Raw genomic sequence first — 6,710 nt, forward strand, 5'->3', positions numbered from 1 at the left:
ACTTACACTCACTTTTCCATAAAACCATACCCGCATGATCCATAAATGATTTGCAGTTGCAGAATATTTTTTCTTGAGTGGCTCATTGTACAGTCACATAAATATTCTCAGAAATGCAACTGAAGTAAAATAACTGTTTGGGGGAAAGGAGTAAAAAGAAAAGAGAAGAGGGGAAAACAGAAAAATCAGTCATATATAAATAACGCCATTAAAACTATATACACTACAACCTAAAAGCCAATGAGGTGACCCTATTTAAGACTCAGATAAATGTAATCCATGTGCTCCTTCTTCCTGAGATGGGTGACAGTATTTGGATGATCAGTAGGAAAACTAAAGTGACCGTCTTCCAGAAATGTAGGACCCAGCTTTGGTTGGTTACTCCTGCTTTGTGCTGAAAGACACCAAAAGAGGGCTCACAACTAGCCATTAGCCCCCTTTCAGGACACCAGCATTGTGCTGTTATAGTCAGGAGGTGTGTCACCTTGGTGTACCTCTGCTGGCCATGAATAGGATGGCAATGATGCAGGTTTGGGTGAATCAAAGGAAATAAATTTTTGTATTCACGAAGGCTTTCGTGGCTGGGATCTAATGGTTGTTGTGAGTTTTTCAGGCTCTTTGGTCGTGTTCTGAAGGTTGTTCTTCCTAACGTTTCACCAGTCTCTGTGGCTGGCATCTTCAGAGGACAGCACTCTGGACACTTTCTGGGCAGTTTATATTTCAAAGAGCATAGATATATGGAGAATAAGTTCATTTCAGAAGCCAAGCAAGTGCTGGAGGTTACCACATATTATTCAAAGCAGAATCCCTTCGAACACTTCAGAATTAATTATCTGGCCATCTGACCTTGCTGAAGGTGTCAAAAGCCTACATTTTTAATCCCAACTACCCACTGAATTAATGGAAATGTGATAAATCAACACTTAACATGTCATTGATTCAATGGTTCTATCCACAGTTAGAACTAACAATTGGATTTATGGCCTTATTTGTTTCTGCATGCTTCAGTCTGCTAACAGTCTGAGTAAAGAAACAAAGGGACACTCTTTGGTCACTAGTACTGTAATATCCACGAATATGGGTTTCCTCTGCTGTATGAGGACACGTTTAAAGACTTGAAAGTACTAGCCAACTAGTACAGCTTTGTCAATCTGTTATATATATTTTGTAAATAAAATAAAAAAATGCTTAGACTGTTTTAAAGAATGAAAAAAACCCTCATAAATTTGAAACATGGGAATGTCCCTGAGAAACCTTAAATCCAAACTTTCTTCTTATCTGTAAATGGTTCAACATTATGTTTTTTGGTGATCAAAACAGAATCCTTATTTGTATTTATTAGCAAGGGCGCAAGTGTTTTGCTTCTTCTTCTAAGGATTCACTTCTACCAGGCCTCATAAACCTAAAATACACATTGGCATGACATGGGATTACACATAAGGTATACGTCCATAAATTAATTGTCAGTCCTTTAAAAACTGCAGTTTAGTAAAGTCATGAAATCAAAATACTGTAGAAATAAGTTTTTAGCACCTGGAAGAAAGCTATTCTTGTTGATAATCTAAAAGATAGGATTCATGATCAAGCATGATGTTGTGGACAACACAAAGCAATCCAGTTTATAAATAGACGTCTTCATTCATTAAATAATAATGACCAATCCTTTCACTACAGATTTATCTAAGAATATTTGGCAGTCTTTCCCACTCTCTGGGTGGACAGGCAAACCTTGGCAAAGGGGTCCACATTAGTACAAATGAATAACTAAAGCTGATTTTTGCACAAGCCATTATGAGGCTCCACTTCCCCATAAAATTTTGTCTGTGTCCTTTGTCAGGCCTTGGAACAGGCAGTGGAAGCACTATGTAAGGTTTCTGCCACAGTCACCTCCTTATGAGGTGCCCTTTTAATTGCCCATTTGCTACAGCACCTGTTCCTGAGTTGTACTTCCACCTCTTTATATAGGAAGGGTTCTGAGATGGCCGAGCTTTAATGTAGAGTCCAAAATAATTCTCAGACTTGTGTCTCATATGCTGTAATGTGAAGAACTGTTAGGTTCTTGTGAATGACATTCATGATAACCCAGTGAAATAGCCGCCTGTTTCCACTGAATAGCAGACCTTATGCTATATGCCAAAGTTCTTTCAAACCTACTCTTCAGCACCACCTACCAGTTTCAAAAGTAGTTTGCCATACAGCATAGAGAATTCCACTTAAAAAAAAGAAATTGGAAGCCCCCTTGAACTAATGGAGCTACAGTAATTTCATGGATCTGGAGACCCTGGCCATTGTCACCCTTTGACACATAACTCACTCAGGAATTGTGCCTAACTAACAAACATGTTGTTCACACATCTGCAGGAAGGAAAACTCCATTTCATGACATGCTACCACTGAAACAAAGACGGGCCATTAAACAAAAGGTGCTATAGGCAAGCAATGTCTTCCACACATCCCCTTTCCTCCAGCTGTTTCGAAACATCTTTCTTCCATCACAGTTACAGCTGTTTTCGTAACTTTGATGCTCAATTTGCAAAGAAAAGACAAGTCTGCATAGTAGGAACGATCTGAAACATTTCAGTTTGGTTTATTCATTCCATGTGAACTCTTGATACTATTTATTCCAGTTTCCAAATAGACAATTACACAGATAGTCCATGGTTTATACAATCCATGTCTGGCACCCTTCATGCCTAGTGCCAGAAGCAGTTCTCTTGACTGGCTTATAGCCAGGTCTGACCCTGACTTCTACATATCAGACCAAACAAGCCTATTACTTCTTAATGGATCAGCAACACTGGAAATTTTAACATCATAAGCAGAATTTCCAGATTGTATTCTATCTGCCAATGGTGGGTTAATTATTGTGAAGATTTAATAGCTCTCAGCATGTCTTTTTGATCACTGTGTCCTCAAGTACAGTTTCTTCTGGACAAGTCTTTTATTGTACCATTGTTTTGATTTATTCACAGAATTTTACAGAGGTCTGGATAATATTGTCCTCCATGTCTGATCTTCCATATTTCTCCAGCACATCTACCATCTTTGTTCTTCCGTCCTTCCTTCCTTTTGGCAACAGAATGCCCATTAAGATCAAAAAGACAGAAGAGTCTCACAGTATTTCTTTGATGGACTTTGCCAAGAGCCATCAGCCAGAAAGCACTTTTTAATTCAAATTTAGATCCACACATACATTTTTACTCACAGTCACATTGTGTCACATACTCCTGTTTATGTTACTTTAACATTGCTACAGTTCCACAAATATGTTTCTTAGCTATTCTGCATTTTGGATTCTGCAGTCCTAAAGCAGGTGCTATTTTGTAAAGGTAAAACTACAGTAAAGGTGAACTACAGAGGCAATGAAAGCCAGTATGATGTAGTGAATACAGTGTTGGACTAGGACTCACAAGACGGAGGTTCAAATACCTCCTCAGCCATAGATACTCACTGATGAGTGACAATGCTAAATAATTCCCTGAATGCTTCACAACCACTTTTAGGAAATGTACCTCATAAACCCTTTTAGGATAATTTTCCTACTCCTTTCTCAAACACTGTTTGTTTGTTTGTTTGTTTGTTTGTTTGTTTGTTTGTTTGTTTGTTTGTTTGTTTGTTTGTTTGTTTGTTTGTTTGTTTGTTTGTTTGTTTGTTTGTTTATTTATTTATTTATTTATTTATTTATTTATTTATTGGATTTCTATCCCACCCATCTAGACTAAAGGTCTAGTCTGGGCAGTTTACAAATTTAAAAACAATAAAACCAAAAACATATATTATAGGTCCAGGATGGTGAAGTACAGTGGTGCCTCGACTGACGACCATAATCTGTTCCAGAAGATGGGTGTAACTTGAAATGATCATAAGTCCAAACATCATTTCCCATTGAAATGCATTGGAATGCGATTAATCCGTTCCAGAAGTAAAAAAATACCCCAAAAAAATAAAATAAAAAGTAAAACACTGCCAGCCCCATAAGAACATGCTGGGGCTAAAAAAAAATAAAATAAACAACAGAGCAAGCCCCGAAGGTACTGGGGCTTTAAAATAAATAAATAAATAAATAAACAAACAAACAAACAAACAAACAAACAAACAACAGAGCAAGCCCCGAAACCGCTAGGGCTTTAAAAAAACCAAAAATAAACAACAGAGCAAGCCCCATCAGAAGGCGCTGGGGCTTTAAAAAACCAAAACCCAAAAATAAACAACAGAGCAAGCCCTGAAGGCGCTGGGACTTTAAAAACAAAACCAAAAGTAAACAATGTAGCAAGCCCCATCAGAAGGTGCTGGGGCTGCAAAAATGATCACCAAAAAACAAAGCAACAACACAGCTCAAACCCACCCTGCAAAACCCACCCAGAACAATTTTTAAAAAGCAGCACCTTACCTTACCAGGCAGTCCCAAGCCTCCTCTGATGCACTCACTCCAACCATTGGGGCAAAAGAGCTACAAAGAAGCAGCCTCTTTGCCTACCAATGGTTAGCAATTTGAATTTCCCGCCTTTTTCCCCTACCTTTTTGTGTTCATAATTGGAAGCTCCGGCAGCAAATCGAAAGAAAATTTTGTGGCCGGAGCTGGTCATAACTCGAAATGGTCGTATGTCGGGATGTTCGTAAGTCGAGACACCACTGTATAAGAAATTAAGGTATGGCAGAAGGGAAAGCCTGCCCAAATAGAGAGACCTTTGGGTAGTGTGGGCGGCATATAAATTAAATAAATAAATAAATAAAAATTAAAAAAATAAAATAGCCAGGTTTTAAGTTTATTCCTGAAAACACCCAGAGAGCCAGGCAGATCTCCACTGGCAAGTTGTTCCAAAGGCGAGGGGCCACTGCTGAGTAGGCCCTGTTCCCCGTTTTTTCCTTCTGGACCTCCCTCAGTGTTAGGCCCCTCAGCCGCCCAGCCTGGCTGGAACAAGTGATTCTGGCAGAACTGGGTGGGAGAAGGCAGTCTGCCAGATATTGAAGTTCTAAACTGTTTAGGGCTTTATATGTAATCATAAGAACTTTGAAATCAATGTGGAAATTAATGGGCAGCCAATGCAAGGTGGCCAGCGTGAGGGAAATATGTTGGTACATTTTCACCTCTGTAAGAAGTCTGGTCGCTGCATTTTGTACCATCTGAAGTTTCCGCGTCAGTCTCAAAGGCAGCCCCATGTAAAGTGTATTACAGTAGTCTAATCTTGAGGCTATGAGTGCTTGGACCAAAGTGGTGAGTGCCCCCACATCAAGATAAGGAAGCAGCTGGGCAATCCGCCGAAGGTGGAAATGTGCAGAATGGGCCACTGATGACACCTGGGTCTCCATGTTGAGCGCCGGGTCCAGATGTACACCCAAACTGCGAACCTCACTCTTGATGGTAAGAGTCACCCCCTCACACACAAAGGAAAGGGAGTTTCCCAGACCACTGATATCTGGGACACCCATACGAAGGACCTCCGTCTTGCCCAGACTCAGCCTCAATCCATTCACCTGCATCCATTGCTGAACAGCCCCCAGGCAGTGCTCAAAGAACGAAGCAGCATCCACTTTTGTTAGAAAAAAAGAGATGTAGAGCTGAGTATCATCAGCGTACTGATGACATGAAGCCCCACAACCCCTGATGACCCTTCCCAGCGGCCTCATATAGATGTTAAACAGCATTGGAGAGATAATCAAGCCCTGCAGAACCCCACAATTGAGACTCCATGCGGCCTAGAAACTCTCTCCAATCTGCAATCTCTGAGGATGGTCCTCCAAGAACCAAGCCACCAATTCCCAAATCGGAGAGCCTTCCCAGGAGAATACCATGGTCGACGGTATCAAAGGTGGCTGAGATATTTTGCCCCTGTTGGCCTCCCTCAGTAGGTTATCAAGCAGGGTGACCAACGCTGTTTCCGTGCCATGGTACAGCCTGAAAACCAACTGGAGTGGATCCAGGGCATTGGTTTCATCCAGAAGAGTCTGCAGCTGATCGGCTACCACCCTTATTGTCAATATTCTCTTTGTCTTGTCACTTGGCTATTTAGGTAGTGGTCTCTTTAAATAACCGCAGGAATAAACATATTTTCTTCAATGATCTTAACTTATGTCCTCTCTTCCTCCTTTGCTACCACCCTTCATTCAGGCCCTTATAACACCATCCACATAGCCAGCCCCCAAGTATTGATCTACTTCACTCAGGTTTAAATTCATTCAACACAATTCTTCATTCTCTCTATCAACCCCCTCACACTCTCAGCTCTTTTATTTTTTTTAAAAAAAAATCCTCCACCTGATTTCTCTACCCTAGACTGCTCCAAAACATGACCAACACTCCACTTCCCTCATTTCTACTAGCCAATCAATAGATCATGCTCCTCACTCACTCCTCCCATCATATACTTAACAAACCATATAAACAATGCATATAAACACAACATGTCTTACAGTTACCATTAATTCAAAGTGGCACATAAAAACAACAGAGGCAACATTCAAAATTTTGAATGTCTCTTGTTATTACAACATATTACGTAACAATATTGGAAGAGAATCTTAAAGCTTTACAGCATGAAAACATGAAAAGATTACTATATAGATAATGCAAAGATATAGAATGCTTTTTTCCTAGGCTGTTCACTGTCCTAATAAGAAAAGTATGTATATGTCATGTATAATGCTAATATCACCACGGAGGTCAAAATTATACAAAAATAACATACAAAGTCTGCAGTTTATTTGCTTTT

At 40.0% G+C, this 6,710-nt stretch overlaps 1 long non-coding RNA gene across 1 annotated transcript in view; it reads left to right on the forward strand.

Moving 5' to 3' along the window:
* The window catches only part of LOC144583235 (uncharacterized), a 58,168-nt gene that overhangs the window by 27,115 nt on the left and 24,343 nt on the right, over nt 1-6,710 (forward strand). The window lies entirely within an intron of this gene.

This window comes from Pogona vitticeps, chromosome 5, assembly GCF_051106095.1.
Source record: "Pogona vitticeps strain Pit_001003342236 chromosome 5, PviZW2.1, whole genome shotgun sequence".
Taxonomy (NCBI): Eukaryota; Metazoa; Chordata; class Lepidosauria; order Squamata; family Agamidae; genus Pogona; species Pogona vitticeps.